The sequence below is a fragment of the Prionailurus viverrinus genome, chromosome B3 (assembly GCF_022837055.1).
Source record: "Prionailurus viverrinus isolate Anna chromosome B3, UM_Priviv_1.0, whole genome shotgun sequence".
Lineage (NCBI taxonomy): Eukaryota > Metazoa > Chordata > Mammalia > Carnivora > Felidae > Prionailurus > Prionailurus viverrinus.
Window position 1 is genome coordinate 23,920,720 of NC_062566.1, and position 25,047 is coordinate 23,945,766.

Below are 25,047 nucleotides of genomic sequence, written 5' to 3' on the forward strand. Positions count from 1 at the left end.
ATAAACACATGGATGATGATGAAAAGAATATACAGGATATAAGGACCTTCCAGTCCAATGAGCTGGGGGACATGGGATGTACCTGTTAGAGACATATGGAATCCACAGGCCTAAGGGTAAAAGTGTAAGCTTATACACCTACTTTCATTAATTTTTAATGGTTAATTTTTCCTATAGCGTGAAGGTATTTAAATAATATTGAAAAAGTAAGTAGTAGGTGTATTAAAACACATCAAAAAAAGACATCGCTTTATGATACAATATTTCAAGTATGTCAAAATCAGAATTTATTATTATTTTATTTTATTGGCTTTAAATGAAGACAAATTATCTGTATTTAAAATACACTTCTTGTTTTCGAAAGAGACTATTTTGTGTGTTTGACATTTTCTCATAATATAGTGACAATCTTAGATATTTTTACTATTAACTCATTAAGTATCTTTGCAGGACTTCATGTGACTAGTATTGTTAAGTGTAGTATTATTTAAAAACAACAATAAATCCAGACCACTACCAAATGTATAAGAATATAATAATAAAATAATGGATCAGTTTTAGAAGATCAAAACACAATGATGATTTAAAAAATACTAACAACTGCTTTCAGTTTAAAACTATTATCATGATATCATATGATTTCACTCACAGGGAATTTGAGAAACACAACAGATGAACATGGGGAGGAAAGGAAAAATAAGATAAAATCAGAGAGGCAAACCATAAGAGACTCAAATGCAGAGAGGAAACTGAGGTTTGCTGGAGGGGTGTTGGGTTGGGGATGGGCTAAATGGGTGATGGGCACTAAGGAGGGCACTTGTTGGAATGGAGCACTGGGTGTTTTATGTAAGTGATGAACCATTAAATTCTACTCTTGAAACCATTATTACACTATCTGTTAACTAACTTGGATTTAAATTTAAAAAAAACATAAATAAATAAAATTTAAGAATTGAAAAAATAAAATAAAACGAAGAGATTATGTTAAGTATTTGTCAGCACAATTTGTACTGTGTATTTAAGAGTTTGAGCATTTTTGAATGTCTCTTTCTCTCTTTGGTCATTTGTTTTGTTTCTTAAATTCTTTTTTTTCTGATTTTAAAATGTCTTTATTAACAACAATTAGGTTGCTCATTCCTCTGCCCTCTTACTCACTGGTTTTCTGGACACAGTTCACCTGATCCCAGACTCTTCCTGAGTCTAACAAGTTGTGGCTTTCCTTCTTGGCTCATGTTGTGGGATATTGCCTTGAGATTAATAGCTTATCCACTTGAAGTGAATGAGTACTCCGATATCAGCCAACATCATTCTTACCATGTCGCTTCCCATCATGGAACCACTCATGGTTGCTGGTGGAACTCCAGGATTAGCTTCATAACCTATGCCACCACCACCACCTAGAGGTGGAAATTTCTGGTCTCCTGAACCATAGGGATCTCCATGTTCCTTGCTCCTCCTCCACCCATTCTCATGTCTCTTTCTCTTGGATCCATGTAGCCCATCCGGCGATAACTTTCTTCTCTTTGGCATTTCATTTGTTCTTCCATTTCACATTGACGAATCATCATCTCTTCTTCCCTTCTACGTTGTTCTTCTTGCCTTAGCTGCATTTCTTTACATTTCTACATTTCTTGATTGTGAAGTTCTACCATGCATCTTAATTCTTCCTGGCATCTCATCAGATTTTGACGCAAAAGATTTGCCTGATGTTCATGATAAGCATCTTCCATTTCACTTTCCAATTTGTCCTTTGTATTTTTCATGTTTTTTTCAAGTCGCTACCTTTGTTGTTTCTCCATTTCATCCAGGGATTTCCATCACTGAGAATATTCATACTCAAATGTGCCATGCTGGGAAAAATGAGGAGGGGTTTCTCTCTCCTTTTGATACATTGGATTCTTCTGTGCAAGTTTTTCAGGAAGGCCTTCTTCATCATCTCATTGCTCAAGTGGTTCCACAATGACTGGACGAGGAGTTGTTGTTAGTAAGAAAACACCTTCACTGCATCTTTCAAATGCTTTCCTTGCTGCTGGTTTGGAAGCAAACTCAACAATGCCTTTCCCTGTAGACCTCCCACGATCATCCACAATTACAACAGCCCTTTCAATAGGACCAAACTGGCTAAAAGCTTCTTCCAACAGTTCATTGTAAACATAAGGTGAAAGGTTTCCAACAGAAAGGGTGGCAGCATGTATGGCAAAGTGAACCCGAAGCTGTCTACCTCTCATCAGTGTATCATCAAGTTCAGCTTTGGCAATTTCAGCCAGTGCTTTAGATTCAAGTTTAATAAATCCAGATCCTTTGCCTTTGTTAATAAAAACTTCTCCTAGTTCTCCATATTTAGCAAATAGTCTTTTGAATTCATCCTCTGTGATATCAGCAGGTAGATTCCCAACAAATAACCAACAACGCTGAGTGTAAGTTTTCTCTCCAGGCCTCCTCAACAGAGACAAGTTGGCTTTAAACCCCTCCGAGTTGGAGATCTTCTCGCTGCTGCCACCGCACCCGCCGGGTGGGGGCCCCTGGTGGTGCTGCTGGTGGTAGGGTGGGTGGTGTTGCCGGCCTCCGGCCTCCTCGGGGCTCCCTGCCGCCTCGGTGTGGTGGCTTGGGGTGGCCGCCAGGAGTGCTTAGGCCCGGGCCGCTGCCGGGCTTTGGCTCGTCTGGCATTTTGCCGCCTTTCCGGCCTCCGGGTCCTGGGCCCTGCTTAGGACCGGGGCCCAGGTCCCCTGCGGGTGGAGGCGGGGGGCACCCCCGGCCTGGGGTGGAGTGGTGGGGACGCCGCTGCTCGACAGCTCAGGCGGTGGCTCCCCAGGGGGCGCCGAGGTGACAGCGGGCAGCGGGTTCGGGGTGGGGCCTGGCCCCGTGGGGGCCCCAGAGGTCGGGGGAATGGCGCGCGGTGCCGAGCTGGAGGCTGGTGGAGCGCTGCCCACTCCGGGAGCTGGGCTGGGTTCCTGAGGAACGACGGGCTTGGACGAGTCATGTGGCGGTGGAGGCGGCTGCTGATGCGGCGGTTGTTGCGGCGGTGGCTGCTGCTGTTGCTGCTGCTGGTGGTGGGATTGGGGGATTGGGAGATTGGGGTCTTGGGGCCACCCTGGCCCGGGCTGGGCCCCATTGGTCCCCGGTTCTGATTGAGGTCCATGCCAGGCGGCGGGGAGCGGAAGTCGTGGAGGCTGCCCCGGCCGCCGCCTCCTCCGCGCCAGTGGAAGCCGCCACCGCCACCGCCACAGCTCAAGGCGAGACATGTCTGTTATCAAGAGGCGGTCGAGGCAGAAGCGGAGAGGACGCTCTGGGAACGTGGAGGCCACCTTGCTTTGCATAAAATGGCGGATGACACAGGCCTTTGTTTCTTAAATTCTACATATGAGTGAGGTCATGTGGTATTTGTCTTTCTCTGACTTATTTCGTTTAGCATTATACCCTATAGGGTGTAATGTTGCAAATGGCAAGACTTCATTCTTTTTTACAGCTGGGTAGTATTTCAGTGTGTGTGTGTGTGTGTGTGTGTGCTGTGTGCCATATTGCCTTTGTCCATTCATCTCTCAGTGGGCCCTTGGGTTGATTTCAAATCTAGAGATTATTAGATATGCAAATTGTAAATAATGCTTCAATGAAAATAGTGGTGTATGTATCCTTTTGAATTAGTGTTTTCGTTTTCTGTGGGTTAATTACCTGGTGGTGGAATTGCTGGATGTACGGTAATTCTGTTTTTGATTTTTTGAAGAACCTCCATGCTACGTTCTGCGGTATCTGCACCAGTTTCCTATCCCACCAAAAGGACATGAATGTTTCTTATTCTCCGCATCCTCAACAGCAATTGTTATTGCTTCTATCTTTTGTTTCAGCAATTCTGGGAAGTGTGGGATGGTGTCTTGTTGTGGTTTTGACTTGAATTTCCCTGATTATTGGTGGTATTAAACATTTTTCATGTGTCTGTTGGTCATGTCTTCTGTGGGATATTGTCCATTCAGGACCTCTGCCCATCTTTAATCTTTATACATTTTAGATATTAACCCCTTATCAAATAAAACATTTGCAATTGTTAAAAAAATAATAAATTAAAAAGATGAAAAAATAAAACTATTGTCATAAAATATATCAAAACTTAAATTTTCAGAATATTAAAGAGTGAAGATAGTGACTGCATTTTAAATGCATATAGTAATTCATTGCAAATCAAATTTTCTCCTATTAAAAATAAAAATCTGAAGGCATTTAGTTTAATTTTGTGTATCTCCATGCAAAAGTAAAATTAGGTTACTATAGTCTAATTTTTTGTTATAAGCCTCTTTCCTGTAAGAATTTAATATTTTATCCACAGATTCTTCATTGCCTATGTCATTATGTATCCTCTATTTTCTAAATCAGAAAATATCTTCCTATGTGTTGTTAAAGCTTTACATTTTCCTATTATATTTTTTTTTAATTTTTTTTCCCAACGTTTATTTATTTTTGGGACAGAGAGAGACAGAGCATGAACGGGGGAGGGGCAGAGAGCGAGGGAGACACAGAATCGGAAACAGCCTCCAGGCTCCGAGCCATCAGCCCAGAGCCTGAGGCGGGGCTTGAACTCCCGGACCGCGAGATCGTGACCTGGCTGAAGTCGGACGCTTAACCGACTGCGCCACCCAGGTGCCCCCCTATTATATTTTAAAGTGACTTTCTCACTTTGGTCTTCTCACTTTGGGGAAGAGGGCTTCTAATCAGCATGCATGTTTACATATAGTCAGGATTTATCTTTGGAGAGCAGAAAGCTCTCCAAATTTCACTTGGTTGTGGGGTGCCTGGGTGGCTCAGTTATTTAAGTATGTGACTTCGGTTCAGGTCATGATCTTGCAGTTTGTGCATTCAAGCCCTGTGTCAGGCTCTGTGCTGACAGCTTGGAGCCTGGAGCCTGCTTTGGATTCTGTGTCTCCTCCTTTCTCTGCCCCTCCCATGCTCATGCTTCTGTCTCTCTCTGTCAATAATAAACTTTAAAAAAAAGATTTAAAAAAATTTCACTTGGGTCATACAATATAATCCAATTCTGCATAAAACTGCATAAAAATTTATAATCTATTTGTTCTAATGGGCTTCTGATTTCAGCATGGTATATTTTCTAATTTTATTTTGGATTATATTTTACTATTACAATATTTGATTTTATATTGTATATTACTAATATATGTTTTGTGTATATATGTAATAAATGTTATATACCTATTATACACTGTATATTATACAAACTATATATTATACACAATATGTTTCATATAAGTATATGACATATATATTACTACTTGGTTAATGTAATTGTTTTTATAGGACAGTGGCTGATTGCATTTTATTTTGATGACATTGGGTATTTTTAGTTGTGTTTAAGGTATTTTTTATACCACACATGAAAATGTCACATCTGGAGAAGATGGTGGCATGGGAGGATGCTGGGCTCACCTCATTCTGCAGATTCCACCCACATCTGCCTATATAACCCAGAAAACTGCCAGAAGACTAGAAGACCGGACTCTCTGGAGCCAAGTGTAGACAAGAGGCCCAGGGAAGAGGGCAGGAAGGGTGGAGAGGCGGTGCATGCCACACAGACTGGCAGGAGGGAGCCGGGACAGTGGAGGGGCAGCCTGCCCAGCAAGGCAGAGCCCCTGAAGTCTGGCTTGCAAAAGCAGAGGGGCCAGACTTCGTGAGTTCTGACAGCCAGTGGGACTTAACATCTGGAATGTTAAAAGTCAACAGCTCTGCTCGGAGAGCGGGAGGGCAAGAGGACACCAGGAGGGAGAGTTGTTGAGCCCCAGGAAGACAGAGCTCAGCTCAGCGGGGAACAAAGGCACTGGCAAGCGCCATCTCCCTCTCCCATCCCCCAGCCAAAATCCCAAAAGGAACCAGGTTTCATCACTGAACTTGCTTGCACTGCGCAAACACCCAAAGCTGTGCTTCTGTGGATGCATCCCTCCGACGGATCTGCCTCCCTCCTGGTGCTGCAGGGCCACTCCCACAGGGGACCGCGAATGACAAAGTGAGCTAAGCCTGCCCATCCCGCCCCTGTGCACCTTACGGATCCACCCTGGCTAATAGGCCAGATCCCATCAAATCAGCACCACAAGCCTGGCAGTGTGCAAGTAGCCCAGAGAGGGGCCACACGACTCCACAGTGAGTCCTGCCTCTGGGAGAAGGGAAGATAATGTACACACCAGTTCGACTGTGGCCCCAGCAGTGGGCTGGAGACAGACCTAGGGTCTGACTGAGCATGAAACCTACAGACATGACTCTAAACCCATATCTTTCAATAACACTGAATGTAAGTGGACTAAATGCTCCAAATAAAAGACACAGGGTATCAGAATGGATAAAAAAACAAGACCCATCTATTTGCTGTCTACAAGAGTCTCAGTTTAGACCTGAGGACACCTTCAGATTGAAAGTGAGGGTATGGAGATCTATCATGCTACTGGAAGTAAAAAAAAAAAACAAACAAACTGGAGTTTAAATTAAACTGGACTTTAAATTAAAGGCTGTAACAAGAGATGAAGAAGGGCATTATATAATAATTACAGGGTCTATCCATCAAGAAGAGCTAACAAGGTAACAAAAGAGAAACAAGGGCCCTGAATGATACATTGGATCCGATGGACTTGACAGATATATTTAGAACTCTGCATCCCAAAGCAACAGAATATACTTTCTTCTTGAGTGCACATGGAACATTCTCCAAGATAGATCACATACTGACTGGGTCACAAAACAGCCCTTCATAAGTATACAAGAATTTAGATCATACCATGCATACTTTCAGAACACAATGCTATGAAACTTGCAATCAACCACAGGAAAAAGTCTGGAAAACCTCCAAAAGCATGGAGGTTAAAGAACACCCTACTAAAGAATGTATGGGTCAACCAGACAATTAGAGAAAAAAATTAAAAATATATGGAAACAAATGAAAATGAAAATACAACAATCCAAATGCTTTGGGATGCAGCAAAGGCAGTCCTGAGAGGAAGACACATTGCAATCCAGGCCTATCTCAAGAAACAAGAAAATCCCAAATACAAAATGTAACAGCACACCTAAAGGAAATAGAAGCAGAACAGCAAAGACACCCCAAGCCCAGCAGAAGAGAAATAATAAAGAGAGCAGAAATAAACAATATAGGATCTAAAAAAACTGTAGAGCAGATCAGTGAAACCACGAGTTGTTTTTTTGAAAAAATAAACAAAATTGATAAACCTCTAGCCAGGCTTCTCACAAAGAAAAGGGAGAAGACCCAAATAGATAAAATCATGAATGAAAATGGAATTATTACAACCAATCCCTCAGAAGTACAAGCAATTATCAGGGAATACTATGAGAAATTATATGCCAACAAACTGGACAACCTGGAAGAAATGGACACATTCCTGAACACCCACACTCTTCCAAAACTCAATCAGGAGGAAATAGAAAGCTTGAACAGACCCATAACCAGCGAAGAAATTGAATCAGTTATCAAAAATCTCCCAACAAATAAGAGTCCAGGACCAGATGGCTTCCCAGGGGAGTTCTACCAGACGTTTAAAGCAGAGATAATACCTATCCTTCTCAAGCTATTCCAAGAAATAGAAAGGGAAGGAAAACTTCCAGACTCATTCTATGAAGCCAGTATTACTTTGATTCCTAAACCAGACAGAGACCCAGTAAAAAAAGAGAACTACAGGCCAATATCCCTGATGAATATGGATGCAAAAATTCTTAACAGGACACTAGCAAATTGAATTCAACAGCATATAAAAGGGATTATTCACGATGATCAAGTAGGATTCATTCCTGGGATGCAGGGCTGGTTCTGTATTCACAAATTAATCGATGTGATACATCACATTAATAAAAGAAAAGAAAAGAACCTAATGATCCTGCCAATTGATGCGGAAAAAGCATTTGACAAAATTCAGCATCCTTTCTTAATAAAAACCCTCGAGAAATTCGGAATAGATGGGACATACTTAAACATCATAAAAGCCATTTATGAAAAGCCCACATCTAATATCATCCTCAATGGGGAAAATCTGAGAGCTTTCCTCCTGAGATCAGGAACATGACAGGGATGTCCACTCTCACCAATGTTGTTTAACATAGTGCTGGAAGTTTTAGCATCAGCAATCAGACAACAAAGGAAATCAAAGGCATCAAAATTGGCAAAGATGAAGTCAGGCTTTCACTTTTTGCAGATGACATAATATACATGGAAAACCTGATAGACTCCACCAAAAGTCTGCTAGAAATGATACATGAAATGAGCAAACTGGTAGGATACAAAATTAATGTACAGAAGTCAGTTGCATTCTTATACACTAATAATGAAGCAACGGGAAGACAAATAAAGAAACTGATCCCATTCACAATTGCACCAAGAAGCATAAAATACCTCGGAAAAAACCTAACCAAAGATGTAAAAGATCTGTATGCTGAAAACTATAGAAAGCTTATGAAGGAAATTGTAGAAGATACAAAGAAATGGAAAAAAACATTCCATGCTCACTGATTGGAAGAATAAATATTGTTGAAATGTCAATACTACGCAAAGCTATCTACACATTCAATGCAATCCCAATCAAAATTGTACCAGCATTCTTCTAGAACAAGCAATCCTAAAATTTGTATGGAACCACAAAAGACCCCAAATAGCCAAAGTAATTTTGAAGAAGACCAAAGCAGAGGCATCACATCCCAGACTCTAGCCTCTACTACAAAGCTGTAATCATCAAGACAATATGGTACTGGCACAAAAAAGAATGTGAGTGGGAGAGGGGCAGAGAGAGAGGGAGAATCCAAAGCAGGCTCCAGGCCCTGAGCTGTCAGCACAGAGCCTGACACGGGGCTCAAACTCATAAGCTATGATATCATGACCTGAGCCAAAGTTGGACGCTCAACTGACTAAGCCACCCAGGAGCCCCTGGAATAAATTTTTTTAACTCAAAAAATATAAAATAAATAAACATTAAAAAATTTATTCCAGTATATTTAACATACTATGAGTTTCAGGTGTACAATATAGTGATTCAACAATTCTATTGGGTTACCTGGGTGGCTCACTTGCTTAGCATCAGACTCTTGCTTTTGGCTCAGGTCATGATCTCCCAGTTTGTGAGTTGGAGCCCCACAATGGGCTCTGCAGTGACAGCATGGAACCTGCTTTGGGTTCTGCCTCTCCTTCTCTTTCTGCCCCTCACCTTGTTCTCTCTCTCTCTCTCAAAATAAATAAGCTTAAAGAAAATCTTTAAAAAAATAAAAAAAACCCAATTCTGTTATCACTCAGTTCTCATCACAATAAATGTACTTTTAAACCACTTCACCTCTTTCACCCATCAGCCAAAACACCTTACTCTAGTAAACATCAGTTCTCTATAATTAAGAATAGTTTTTTTCATTTCATCTACATTTTCTTTGTGAATTTCTTTTGTTTCTTAAATTCCACATATGAAGTGAAGTGATATGGAATTTGTTTTTCTCTGACTGACTGGTTTCATTTAGCATCAGGTCCATCCATGTTGCTGCAAAAGACAAGATTTCACTCTTTATAATAGATCTGTGCCGACCAGATCCTGGAGCATCCTGCCCACAGGAAAACCTGCTGTTCATCAAAATGAAAGGATCTCCATTCATGAGGGGAGGGAGGCCAACTGGCTGCTCATGCTCGTGCATACCCTGGCAAGCTAAACATGTACTCAGAAAAGAAGGGCCGGTTTCCTCTGGGATATTAGATCCAGAGAGCCTTCAATTTCCTCAGGAACTGACTGGGAAACTGGCGCCATTCATACAACCATGGCTGTGTAGGTGACAGCCCCGTGGTCCTGGAATGTGAACTGAGGCCTAGCTAGAAAAGCAGCAATGTGGGGAATGGGGATGAGTACAAGCAGTGCCAAAGTTCTGCATCTCCAAAGGGAATGGCATCCATCTGGCAAGGAGATATCTTTCTTCATTAACTCTCGATCCAGACAGTACTCCAGCTCCCTTCCTAAAACTTTTGGCTTAGCCTACACACAAGCATTTGCCACTGGGCACCTGAAGGTACCCTAGGCAAGGTGATATCTACAAATTCTGAAACCCATTTCCTAGGGGCCCAGTGGCAAGCCTCTTGCACATTCACCAGGATTGTCCTAAACTCCCCACTTAATAGGAAAAGACAGGACTCTGAGACACTAACTCTGAAAGTATTCCAGGAAGAACCTTGTTTCCATAGAAGAGCAATCATTTAGTAACACTATGAGCCTGCTAGGCAAAAAGAGCTCAGGGACAAAGGATCAGCTGTCCTCTGGGACATCAGACTCTGAGAGCCCTCCTTTGGCTCAGGAACCACCTGGAAAATCACCTCTAATCCTTGGAACTTGGTTGTGAAGGGGAAAGCCCCATGATCTTGGTGGGCGAACTGAGGTCAAGTTAGAAAAGCAGCATTGGGATAAGAATGGCTAAAAGCTGAGTCAAAGTTCTGCATTCTTTTTTTTTCTTTTTATTTTTTCTTTTTTTTTTAATGAAATTTATTGACAAATTGGTTTCCATACAACACCCAGTGCTCATGCCAAAAGGTGCCCACCTCAATACCCATCACCCACCCTCTCCTCCCTCCCACCCCCCATCAACCCTCAGTTTGTTCTCAGTTTTTAACAGTCTCTTATGCTTTGGCTCTCTCCCATTCTAACTTTTTTTTTTTTCCTTCCCCTCCCCCATGGGTTCCTGTTAAGTTTCTCAGGATCCACATAAGAGTGAAACCATATGGTATCTGTCTTTCTCTGTATGGCTTATTTTAGCATCACACTCTCCAGTTCCATCCACGTTGCTACAAAAGGCCATATTTCATTTTTTCTCATTGCCACGTAATATTCCATTGTGTATATAAACCACAATTTCTTTATCCATTCATCAGTTGATGGACATTTAGGCTCTTTCCATAATTTGGCTATTGTTGAGAGTGCTGCTATGAATATTGGGGTACAAGTGGCCCTATGCATCTGTACTCCTGTATCCCTTGGTTAAATTCCTAGCAGTGCTATTGCTGGGTCATAGGGTAGGTCTATTTTTAATTTTCTGAGGAACCTCCACACTGCTTTCCAGAGTGGCTGCACCAATTTGCATTCCCACCAACAGTGCAAGAGGGTTCCCGTTTCTCCACATCCTCTCCAGCATCTATAGTCTCCTGATTTGTTCATTTTGGCCACTCTGACTGGCGTGAGGTGATACCTGAGTGTGGTTTTGATTTGTATTTCCCTGATAAGGAGCGACGCTGAAAGTTCTGCATTCTAATGGGCACATGTTAAATTAAAGAAGGACTTATCTCTAGAATCCTTTCCTCTTGTCCCACATAGGAGGCAGGATCCTTCCTTAACCACTGGCTTAACCTACATTCTTCCTGGGCAGCTTTACACACCTCAGATTTGGGAGTGGCCACATAATTCTAAAACAAAATTGAGAAGGGCCCTATATCACCTATATATACATATATCACCATCATAAGGACCCACTGAACTTCCAAACTGAAAGAAGAAGGCTATTACTCTAAAACCTGGCCTTGGATAATTTCCACACAGAACTTTTTTTCACAAAAAGGGCTAAGTGGTGGAAATGGAGACAGACTGCCCGAGTTCTGCATATTACATGAGAGGTGGAGAATGAAGTACCCAGCACAGTTTCTTATAGGCTTGCTTGTATCTGGAAAAAAAAATGCCTGTGGGCTTAGGCAAAGGGAGTGTTCTGAAGGACTCCAGCTGAGAACCCAGTCAGCAAGAAGCCTGCATTATTTCTTGAGGATCCAGAGATGTCTGGCTTTGCCTACCCCCCCCCCCCCATCAGTTGATGGAAGCAGCAATGGTTTAGCTATTAGGTTCTGCTTGCTCTTGCTCAGGAGTCTGGAACAAGGACTTCATTCCCTATTCCTGGAAGAGGCTTCTCCAGGGATGGCCACCTCCTGGTCTATATGAACCCTAAGCAAACTGCTTCTCAGAAGGAAGGCAAATAAGCATCCAGGTCAGTGATGCAAGCTGGCTCCCCTTCACCTCCCATACCATGGCAGGCCAATCACCAGCACTCAGGGAATAAGGCCATCTGTCCTTTGGTAGATCAGAGCCTGAGTGCTCTCAATGAACACAGGAGCAGAGTTAGAGTTTGTGGCCCACCTAGGGGTGCTAACTGAGGGACTAATAGCTGTATGGCTCCTAAAAATAGAAATACAGTGAGGGGAAGGAAATGGGCTCAAGGGGAAGCAAAGCTTGACATTTCCAATGGGAACTGGGATCAACTTGGAAAGAAGATGTATTAATTCATTTGCCCTTGCACAGAAGGAAGCAGGCTCTCTGCCCAAATCTCTGTCCCAGGCAATACACAAAAAAATCCTCTGTTGGACAACTACAAATGCCCTGAGAATATTAATAGCCACATATATCTGATAATTAATTGAGAGGGAGCCCTGTGGCAAAATCTCTCCCACATTCACAAAGACTAAACCAGACTTCCAGGTGAAACAGAGAGAATATGACTCTCAGACACTGACTCTTTTTTAAAAATTTTTAAAAAAAGTTTTTATTTATTTTTAGATAGAGACAGAGCATGAGCAGAGGAGGGGCAGAGAGAGGGGGAGACACAGAATCTGAAGCAGACTCCAGGCTCTGAGCTGTCACCACAGAGCCCGATGCAGGGCTCCAACTTGTGAACCGTGAGATCATGACCTGAGCCAAATTCGGACGCTTAACTGACTGAGCCACCCAGGTGCCCCTCTCAGACACTCTTAATGGGTTGAGAGAAGAACACTCTTTCTACAAAAGAGCAAACATATGTAAAGTTTTATAAAAACAAAACAAACCAAACCCAGAGCTCTGCAAAATTGTTTCTACAAAAGAGCAAACGTGTACAGGAAGATAAGGACGCCAGAGCTCTTCAGAGATTGGGAGGGGAATTCTGTGGAGAAGGAAGTGCTCAGCACCAGCTCCTGGCAACCTGTCTGTGGGAAAAAGAAACATCGGAGGGCCTAGACCAAAGTGCCCTCTAGCGTCTGCATCTGGGAGCCCTACAGGAAAAGGCCTGCCTTCTTTTGGAAGGATCTACAGAGCCCTGGGACTTTGCTTTTCTCGTTTTTCCCATCATTGAATGGAGGGAGCTGTGACAGTGCTGCAGCTGGAAGGGTCCCAGGGCTCTTGTTCCATAGTATGGCAAAGGGCTCTGGTGCCAGCTTCCTGTAAAGGGCTCTTTCAGTGGTGACCAGCTTCTGGAGACTACTGCTCCTTTGTGAACTGTCTGCTTTGCAGAAGGAGGGCACCTCAATCAGGCAGAACAATGAAGCAAGCTGGCTCTCTTCCTGCCACCCCGTGCTTCAAAGAGTCAAGCACCACACTCATGGAGAGAAGGGCTAATCTCAGGGATAGCTGAAGTTGATGGCTGTCCTTGAGCGCAGGACCCAGTGGGAACCTGACACCCATCCCTTGGTGCCTACTGAGGGAGTAGCAGCTCCATACCCCTCAAGGGTGAACAAAGACTGAGTCAGAAATAGCAGTCGGGTAAAGGAATGGCTGCAGCCAAGACCAACGTGCATTCAATATTTCCTTCCAATGGGGATGTGATCAATGCAGAAAGAAGATGCTGAACTTCATATCCCCTAGGCCCCACTAGGGGGCCAGGTTCCACTAATATGTCTGGTCCAGTTTCCACACAAACAGTCCTCATCTGGGCCCCTTCCAGTGCCCTAGGGCTCTGGATGCCCATGTAGTCCCCAAACCAAAATGCCAGGGCCTCTTGGCTACACTTGTCCCACCATCACCAGGGCTGGTCACATTGGATATTTGCAAACTGGAGATATTCATCTGAACGACTGCCTTTGTATGGGCCCCAAGATGATCTTTGATGGATAATAAAGCAATGTCATGAGACGTGAAACACCAGGGGTCAGAGTTCTTCACCGAGGATGAGAATTGGATACCATTTAGAATAAACTGAACAGCACAATACATGAGCAAGGTGGCTTGCTCAGGATCCAAAAGAACCTTGTGTAAGGTTTGAGTACAGGAGTACTCAAAAGGAAGAGGCCCTGTGACCCCTGTGAGCATTTCTTCAGAAATGGAAATTTTGACTTCTGGTGTGTTTCCTCCCATTGTATCACTAGATAAGGGCAGCAGTGGCTCTCAGTTGTGAAGAATGTGATGATCAAGTACTGGGAACAAGCCCTTGGTGCACTATTTATTCAAAAGTCTTTTTCGGCATTGATCACATCATGGAGCATACCTACAGGTTTAGACTGTTCCTCTGCATGAAGGTCTCTCTAACAATTCAGGTAGGAGTCACTGTGGCTACTTATCCCCCTAACACTTTAGCCTGCTAAGCAATGAGGCCTCAGGTATAGGAGGGCTAGCTGTCTTCTGGGATATCAGACTCTTAGGGACCTGCATTGGCTCAGAAACTGCCTGGATTCACCTCCAGTCCTTGGACATTGGTTGTGAAAGGGAATGACCCATGGTATTGTTATGTGTAATGAGACCAAGTTAGAAGAGCAGCAATGGGATAGGAATGACCACAATGAGAGTCAGAGTTCTCAATCAAATGGGCATAGATAAAATTTTGGAAGGAGATATATATGTTCCTTTCCCCTTGTTTCACACAGGAGTTGGAGTCCCCCTCTAATCTCTGGCTTAGCCTACCCAGAAGCATTCTCCCCAAGCACATTTACACACCCTAAGTTTGAAGATGGCCACATCATTCTGAAACCAAATTGAGAAGGAACTGTTGGAACTGTTGGAACTGTTTCCATGCAGAACCATTTTTCATAAAAAGCGGTAAGTGGTGGAAGTGAGACCCAGACTGGCAGAATTCTTCATCACATATGAGATGCGGAGAATGTTGAGAATGAAGTACCCAGCACCAGTCTCCTATCAACCAGGTTGTATTTGGAATCAGAAATGTCTGTGGGCTTAGGCAAAGGGAGCCCTCTGAAGGACTACACCTGGAAGGCCTGTCAGTAAGGAGTCTGCATTCCTTCTTTAGGAGCCTGTGATTTCTGACTTTATCCCTCCCTCTTTGTCCATCAGTTGATAGAGCCATCAGTGTTTGAGGTGTAGCTATTCGTTTCTGATGGCTCTTGTTCAGAAATCTGGAACAAGGATTTTGTTTCCTTGTTTTGGAAAGGGCTCTTCCAGTGCTAAACTCCTCCTGGTTCATTCTGCCCATGTGCAAACTGCTTTTAAGAATGAAAGAAACTCAATCATGCAGGTCAGGGAGGCAAGCTGGCTCCCCTTCACCTTCCATACCACAGCAGGCAAAGCACCAAGCACTGAGGGTCTAAAGGCCATCTTTCCTTTCGTAGATGAGAGCCTGATAGCCCTCACTGAGCACAGGAGCAGAGTGGAGTTTGCAGCCTACCCACGGATGTCAGCTGAGTGGTGGCTCCATGGCTCCTATGGGAGAAAAACAATAGTCGGAAATATAGCCAAGGGAAGGAAATGGGTGCAAGGAGGGTCAAATCTTGGCATTTCCAGTGTAAATTGGGATAAACTTGGGAAGATGTCTTTAATTTTCCCTCAGCTGAGAAAGTTGGCCAGCTCTCTCCTAATACCTCCTTCCCAACCTCCACAGAAACAGTTCTATGCTAGATCTCTTCTAATGCCTTAGGGACCTGGTTGTCCATATAGTCATGAAACTAAAGTGGCTGGGGCATTTTGCTCAAGTTATCCCACAAACACAAGGTCTGGACCAGATTCTACTTTCAGAAGTAAATATTACTCTTTAGAGATATTACTCTGAAAGACTCAATTTTTATGCAACCCCCCAAAAAACCCTAGATTGAAGTAGAAGCAATGTGGTGTAAAATGGATACACGGAGGGTCAGAGTTCTTTATTAGGAGTGAGAATTGGATAATGAGAATGAAGTGACCAGCCCATTGTATTTGCAATTAGCTGGCTCAGAAATCAGAAGGACATGTTGTGGGCTTTGGTTTAAGGAAGTCCTCTATAAGCTATCTTTTGGAGCCCTGTAATCAAAAGGGTATCATTCTATCTTAAGAAAGGGAGTGAAACCTTTGGCTTTTGGTGTTTTTCTGCCCATCCGATCAGTAGATCAGGACAAAGGTGAATCTGGGAATAAATATGTGCTTCCATCTGATGACCACATCATAGTGGGAACAAAGCTTCGGTGCACTATTTATTCAAAAGGCATTTGTGTGCTGATCAGGTCCTGGAGCATACTGCACATGTACAGACTGTTCTTCAGAATGTGAGGATGCCCATCAACGAGGGGCAGGAGTCAATGTAGCTACCCACTCCCACAAAGATTGTACCCTGCTAAGCACTGAACAGTCAAGGCCTGGAGAGTCGCCTATTCCATGGGATATGAGACTGAGAGCCCTCAATTGGCCAGGAACTGATTGGAAAGTCACCTCCCATCCTTGGACACTGTGTATATGTTAGTCCCATGGTCTTGGTGTGTAAATGGATACCAAGTTAGAAAAGCAGTAATGGGATAGGAACGATGATGAAGTGAGTCAAGGTTCTGCATTTCAAATGGGCATGGGTCAAATCCAGGAAGGAAATACCGATCTTCCCTTCCTTTTGTCCCAAATGGGAGGCGAGATCCACCCTTGACTTGTTGCTTGGCCTACCCATGCATTCTCCTTGGACACCTTTAAATACAACAGGGATTTGCATGGCCACACATTTCTGATACAAAATTGAAAAAGGCTTAATGCAAAACCTATGTCACCATCACATGGACACCAACAGACTCCCAACTTGAAAGAAGATGATGTTTCTCCTAGAAACTGACTTTGAAGAGATTCCATGCAGAGCCCTATTTTTTCAAAAAGAGAAAAGTTGTGTAAAAGGAGATACAGAGTGCCAGTGTTTTTTTTTTAGAGTTGACATATGGAGAAGTTGAGAGTGAAGTACCCAGCACAGTCTACTATCAACCTGGTTGTATTCAGAATAAGAAATGCCTGTGGGCATAGGCAAAGGGAACCCTCTGAAGGGGCTACACACAGGAGTCTTCTCATCAAGAAGCCTGAAATCTTTCCTTAGAAGGTAGAGGTTTCTGGATTTTTCTGTCCCTCCCAATATTTCCATCAGTTCTCAGAGGCAACAGTGTTTCAGTTGTAGCTATTGGGTCCTGCTGGTTCTTGCTCAGGAGTCCGGAACAAGAACTTCATTTCCTATTCCTGGATAGGGCTCTTCCTGTACTCACCCTCCCCCCCTTGGTTCATACTGCCAATGTGCAAACTGGCTGATTCTCAGGATGAAGGCAACTCAACCAGGTGAGTGAAACAAGCTGGCTCACCTTCACCTTCTATAAAAGGCTAAGTACCACCCACTCAGAGACTACAGACCATTGTTCCTTTGGTATAGCAGAGCCTGAGAGCACTCAGCACAGGACGAGAATGGGAGTTCGTGTCCTACCCAGGGTGCCAGTTGAGTGACAGTTCTATGGCCCCTATGTGTGAACGAAAATTTATTTAGAAACACAGCCATGGGAAGGAAATGTGTAAGAGGAATACCAAAGCTCAACATTCCAAATGGGAATAGGATCAATCTGGAAAGGAGATATCTCACTACACTTCCTCTTAGCCCATCAATGAAGCCATCTCTCTCCCACAATCTTTGGCCCAGCATACATACAAATATCCCCTGGGTGTCGTCCAATGACCCAGGCCTCTGGATGTCCATAAACTTCTGAAAACAAATTAAGGGGGGAGTCCTGTTAAAAAACCTATCCATAGTCATGAGGACTTCACCAGATTTTCCACTTGAAAACAGAGGATATTACTCTGAGAGACTCAGAATGAACCCCAGAGAGGAAATCCTTTGAAAGAACAAAGGGGTTCAAAATGATAGTTGGCATGTTAGAGTTCTTCATTAGAGATGCGAATGGGAGACTGTTGTGAATAGGAGACTGTAGTGAATGAAGTGATTAGCACAATCTTTTATCAAGTTGACTGTTTCAGGAATTAGAAAGAGCCATGGGCTTTGGTAAAGGGACCTCTCTCCAGGCCACACCAGAAACAGTGTCATCATGAGGCCTCCATTATTCCTTCAAAGAGATAGGAAAAGCCCTGTCTGTGGCTTTCTTCCTTGCCATGCTATTGGAAGATAGATGCAGCAGACATGTAGAAGTAGCAGGCATGTGCTCCTGGCTGATAGTTACATGTTTGGTATGCAGTTTTGGTGTGGTCTTCACAGAAGCTGGTAGTGTGCAGAATGTTTCCTAGAGGATATTGTGCCTACACAAACCTGATGTTCAGGGTGAAGGCTTCACAATTACCTACATGAGGAAGCAAACTGGCTTCCCTTCACGAAGATTATGCTAGCTGGCTAAGTACCAGGAATGTGGGCTTTCCTTTGGAATATCAGACACTAAGAGCTCCCAACTGGTCCAGGAACTGACAGGTAAGTCATCTCTGATTCTTGAACCCTGGCTGTGTAAATGACAGCTCCATGATTTTGGACTGCAAATGGTGACATAGGAAAAGAATGATTGTACTGGAAGGAGTACATGGAGGGCCAAGTTTTTGTCTTTCTCTTTGGCATGGGCTAAATCCAGGAAAAAGATATCTATCTTCACTTCTTATTCGATGCATGATGCTGGCTCCTTCCCAAACCTCAGAACAACCCTACATTCAAACATTCTCCTTTGGGCACCTTCAAATGCCCTAGGCCTCTGTATGTCCACATAGTTCTGAAACCAAATAGAGAAGGGCCCAATGCAAAACCTAGATTACAGTCACAAGGATACCACCAGACCCCAAGTTGGAAGCAGAAAATATTACTCTGAGACACTGACTCTGAATGAATTCCATGCAGGACACTGTTTCACCAAAAAGACAATGGTGTATAAAAGGAAACCACGGATGTCCAGAGTTCTACCTTAGAGATGTTAATGGGAGAATGTTGATAATGAAGTACCCAGCACAATCTCCTAGCAGGATGGCTATCTCACAAATAAGAAAAGCCTGTGAGCTTAAGCAAAGGAAGCTCTCTATAAGCTACATCTGAGCAAGAGGCCCTGTCAGCAAGAAGCCTGCATTCTTCCTGCAGCCTGAAATCCCTGATTTGTCTGTCTTTTCCACTTTTCCCATCAGCAGATAGAAACAGCAGTGGTTGAGCTGTATTTGTTGGCTTGTTGTTGCTCAGGTGTCTGGAATCAGAACCTGGTATTGTCCTGCAAAGGATTCTTCTTGCACTCATCAGCTCCTGGAACATATGCCCATATGTGAACTGCTAGTCAAAATGAAGGCATCTCGATCAGCCAGGGGAAAGAGGAAAACGGGCTCTCCTTTGCCTTCCATAGTACAACTGATCAAGCACCAAGTGCTCAGGGAATAGCAGGTCATCTTCCCTTTGGATATTTGACACTGATCACTCTCACTGAACACAGGATCAAGATGGGAACTCTCTGCTTCTTCCTGAGTGCTGGCTGAGTGTGTGAGATCTTCATGGCTCGTGGAACAATAACCGAGTTAGAAAAAACAGTGATGGGAAGGGAATGGCCCCAAGGAGGGCCCATGTTCTACCCTTCCGAGGGGAATGGAATCAATCTGGAAAGAAGTTGTCTAACTTCATTTCCACTCATGTCAGAAAAGAGACCAGCTCCTTTCCAAAACCTCTGGCTCACCCTACCCACAAACATACATTGGGCACCTTCACATGCCCTAGGGTTCTGAATCCATATTGTTCTGAAACAGTATTAAAAGGGAGTCCTGTGCAACACTGACCCCATAGTTACAATGACTTCACCAGACTCCCACTTCTAATCAGGGGATATTCCTCGGAGAGCCTGACTCTGAATGGACCCTGGGGATAACCTTGTTTGAAAATTGAGCAAAGTGGTGAAAATTGATACCTGGAAGACCAACGGTGTTAATGAGAGATGAGAATTAGGGAATGTTGAAAATGAATAGACTCTCCTAGCAATGCTGAATGTGTAGTGTAGTTTCAGGCTGTTAAGTACAAAGCTCTTTCCAAGGGTTTAAAAAGAAGGATTAAGAATAATTTTTACTACATAAAATGCTCATTTACAGCTGCTTAAGGCATTTCTCGGACCCTGAGTGGCTCAGTCGGTAAGCATCTGACTCTGGGTTTCTGCTCAGGGTTAAGCATTTGACTCTGGGTTTCTGATCTCACATTGGGCTCTCTTAGACCCTGCTTGGGATTTTCCCTCTCTCTGTGCCTCTCCACCTTGCATCTCTCTCACTCTCAAAATATATAAATAAAACTTAAAAAAAGAATATTTCTTACTACATTCATCTAAAATGCTCATTGGCAGCTACTTTAAGCACAGTATAGTTCAGTAAAGACAAAGCATTTTTTTTTTTTTGCCTGAGAGGTGCAGATTAAGCGTCTGACTCGATCTCGTTTCAAGTCATGATCTTACAATTTGAGCATTTGATCCCCACATTGGCCTCTGTGATGATGACATTGAGCTCTGTGCTGATGGTGTGGAGCCTGCTTGGGATTCTCTCTCTTTTTCTTTCTGCCCCTGGCCCAACTGTGTGATCTCCTCTCTCTCTCTCAAAATAAAAAAGAAACTTAAAGACAAGGCATTTCTCTAAAGTTTATGAAGTACATTTAAGGGGCAATTTTATTAAATGGTAAAAGGTCCATGCAAGCAGCATGAAAAACAGTATAGTTTTAAACACTTCAGTACATGGCCTTTGTCTATTGCTCATATATAGCATTTCAAGTTTCTTATGAGAAAAATGTAAAGGCTAATAAAGAACGTTTAAAGTACAGTGTAGTTTTAAGCACTTAAACAGAAGGGCCTTCCCGATTGCTGATCTAATGAAGTTTAAGAACATTTGTATTTAGGAGACATTTGCAAAACTCATTAAGAATGCAGGCATTTCAGGTAGTTATACAAACACATGGACATTCCCTAGTACTTACCAGGATTTAACCACATCTCTTCCTGGATAAATCCAAGAAGCTAACTCAAAGATAGTTTAAGTACAGTCTTTTGTCTTCAGTTAAACACGAGCATTTTCTAAGGATAAAAATGCAGGGTTTAAACAAAATTTCACACTATTGTCCATTAGAAGTGACAAAAAATGTGCATTAACCACCGTGTAGTTTTAATTAATAACAAGGGCACTTCCAGTGACTCTGCATCAGAGTTGGAATAGTTCTGTGTGTATCCAAAAACTTTTGAACTAGGCTTGAAGCACATCATAATTAGGCAGAGAAGCACATGGCCATTCCCTTTGTTCATATAGTGTTTCAACCAAAGCTCGTATGACTTATGTAAAAGACTGCATGAAGCACACCAGGTAGTTTTAGGCAGTGAAGAACTAATACATAGTGTTTCAACAAGAGACCCTATGATATATGTGATGGCTATGTGAGTGATGCTATAAGCAAGATAGTTTCAGAATCTTAAGCCCAAAGCCCCTCCTTAGAGTTTACTTCTCACTGCCTTTATCTGAAACACTAATTGACATCTGCTTTAAGCACAGTGCAATATCAGGCTCTTAGGATCACGACCATTGGAACAGTGTCTAAGTGGTCCCTCATGACCAGTGTATTTTAGGCTGTGAAGCATAAAACACAGTGTATTTTAGGCTCTGAAACATGAAGCCCTTCCATTCTGTGTACACAAAGAAGTTTAGGAAAACTTGATACTACCTGAATTTAAAAGGTGATGGTATCCTCATTGATCACACTTTTTCAGGCTGTTAGCCACATAGGCATTTCCTACTTCTTACACAAGATTATTTAAGCACTGTCCTTACTGCAAAAATTGAAGAATCTAACTCAAAGATGATTTAGGTATAGTGTTGTTTCTGGCAGTTAAGCAAATGGCCTTTCTGTATTGCTAACACACACACATATATTACACAGAAATAGGCCCAGAGTCTTAGATACAGTGAGTAGACAGAGAAATTTCCTCCGAAATCAAAGAACAGGACAAGACCTAAGTTAAAACCAGAGATCTAATGAAACAGATACAAATACCCAACAGAGAAAGAGAAAAATCAAGAGATTGGCTCTATATAGAACAAACTAATGGGGGAAAGGCATGGAGGGGTGGGTTAAATAGTTGTTGGGGATGAAGTAGTGCACTTGTGAGCACTGGGTGGTGTATATGGAATTGTTGAGGCCCTCTACTGTACACTTGAAACTCATATAACGCTGTATTTTAACTAAATGGAACTCAAATAAGGAAAAACTCTTTAAAAGGGGAAATGAAAGCTGTTGAACACAGTTTGGTTTTAAGCAGTGAAGCATTTGGCCGTTCCTCTTTCTTATATACACTGTTTCAACAAATGTTCCCGTGAGTTGTATGTGAAAAGCTACATGCAAACAGTTTCATCATTGAGCAGTTTCAGGCAGTTAAGCAGTAGATCCTTCCCTAGTTTGTATACACAAGAGTGAGGAGCACTTCTTCCTACATTGACCTAAAATTCTAACTGAATTTGAGCACACTGCAGATTCAGCAAGTTAAGACCATGTCCATTGTATAGTGCTTTCCTATAAGCACTTCTTTTCTGTGTAAGAGACCTAAGCAAGCCACCAGAAACACAAACTTTATTTTTAGGAAGATAAACACGTGGCCATCACCCTCACAAATATGGAGAATTTAAACAATTGGTCCTATTCCATGTACAGGAAATGCTACATGAAAGACCTTTGAAGAACACTGTACTTTTAAGCAGGGAAGCACTAGGTCATTTCCTATTCCTCACATAGAATATTTCAATGAGTTTATTTGCATATATTGAAATTCATTAGCAAGTCTTGAAACACGGTAGTTTTAGCCATTAAGTATAAATGTTTCTACAAGGGAATTTAAGAACACTTGGTACTTCATGTATTTTTTTTTAATATTTGGAGAATTTACTGAGTGCATGGCTGTTTCAGGCAGTTAAGCACCTATAAATTCCTTTGTGATTATTTAGAAGGATTTAAGCACAAATCTTATTGGATGAATCTAAGCAGCTAATGCTAATGCTTACCATAATGGTGTTTGTGGCAATTAAGTACATGGCCATTCCTTTTGGATAATAGAGAGATTTTAAACAGAATATCCAACTAGGTGCACGTGAACAGTCAAATGAAAGACATTAAGCACAGCCTAATGAGGTAGTCAAATATAAGTCCATTTATATGTTTATACAAAGAAGTTTAAGAACACTTGTGATTATATATATTTAAAATGTATTTGAAACCCTCATTTAGAACACAACTGTTTCAGACAGTTCAGCACATGGGCATTCCCTAGTGCTTATAAAGATGGGTGTAAGCACACCTCACACTGGGTGTTTATGAGAAGCTCATTTAAGGAAAGTATTTTTTCTTGGAGTTAAGAACACATTCTCTCATGAGAATATAGAGGGTTTCAACAGAATTTCCTACTAGATGTACACTGAAAACTACATGAAGAATGTATTATCACAGCGTACTTTTGGGCACCTAATGCTAGGCCGTTTCCTAGTGCTTCTACATAAGGGTTTAAGAATAATTCTATGTATCCCCAAGAAGCTTTCTAAAACCTTCTTAGAGCAAAGGGTACTTTTCAGAAATAAAGAACAAGTGTCTGCACAGAGAGATGGTGGGGAAAGCGTTACTCTGTACGTCTATGAGGGAGAAGAATGTCACTTGAAGTGATGCTGTGACCCTTAAGCTTGGGGCCTTTCCTTATGGCTAGTATAGAATATTTTTAAAAAGTTTTTATTTAAATTCCAGTGAGTAATATTCGTTTTTGGAGTAGAATTCAGTACTTCCCCCCTTAGATGCAACACCCATTGCACATCACAAAGTGCACTCTTTAATCCCCACCGCTTATATAACCACTCATGCCACCCTTCCGCCCTCTGGTAACCACCAGTTTTTCTTTATAGTTAAGAGTATGTTTCTTGGTTTGATGCTCTTTTTTCCCCCATGATCATTTGTTTCATTTCCTACATTTCACAAAAGAGTGAAGTCATATGGTATAAGCTTTTCTCTGACTTGTTTAGCTTAGCATTATACTCTCTAGCTCCATCCACATCAAGATTTCATTCTCTTTCATGGATGAGTAATATCCCATTGTGTATATATATCACATCTCTAGCCATTCTTCAGTCAATGGAAATTTGAGCCCTTTCCATAATTGACTATTGCTCATAATGCTGCTAAAAACATTGTACTGCCTCTATCCCTTCCGATTGGCATTCTTGTATCCTTTGGGTAAACACCTGGTAGTGCGATTGCTGGATCACAGGGTAATTCCACTTTTTAAAAGGTAATTTCTTTTAATGAATTTATTTGAGAGAGAAAGAGTGCGAAAGAGCAAGAAAGGGAGGGGGCAGAAAGAGAGAGGAAGAAAGAATCCCAAGCAAGCTCCATACTGCCGGTGCAGAGCTCAAAATGGCTCAATCCCATGACTGTAAGATCCTGACTTGAGCAGATATCAAGAGTAAGATGGAAATGTGACTGAGCCATCCAGATGCCCCAGGTCAGTCCTATTTTTAACATTGGCGGAAACTTCATACTGTTTTCTAGAGTGACTGCACCAGTTTGCATTCCCACCAACAGTGTAAGAGAGTTTCCCTTTCTCCACATCCTTGCCAGCACCTATTTCTTGTGTTGTGAATATTAGCCCTTCTGACAGGTGTGAGTTGATAGAGTTCATTGTTTTGATGTGTGTTCATTGTGTTGTATGTGTGTTATATGTGTCATTAGTGCTTGAGTATGTGTTGTATGGATTGTGTGTGGTGGTGTTGGTGGTGAATGTGTTATTTCCATGTGCTATATGTGTTGTGAAGTGTGTGAGTGTGTGTGTGATATAAGTGTGGTGCATGTGTTATGTGTGTGTGATGTGTGTGCAATAAGTGTGTATGTGTGGTATTTGTGAGATACATGTGTAGTTTCCTTGTCACGTATATGTAGTGTTTGAGTGGTGAAAGGAGTTGAGCTTGTACGTGTGGCATCTGTGTTATGTGTCTATGGTGAATGGATCATATGTCTGATTGTGCTTACAGTATATGTGAGCCTATTCTCTTTTTTCTATAGGGTGTGTGTATGTGGTATATGTGGTGTGTGTATGTGTGTGTATAGGCGTGGTGCATGTATTATGTGTGCGATATGTGT

General features: G+C 42.3%; 1 pseudogene; it reads right to left on the reverse strand.

Annotated features, from left to right (window-relative positions):
* Positions 1–1,021: 1,021 nt before the first annotated feature.
* Positions 1,022–25,047, reverse strand: part of LOC125168027 (splicing factor, proline- and glutamine-rich-like) — a 127,517-nt pseudogene continuing 103,491 nt past the window's right edge.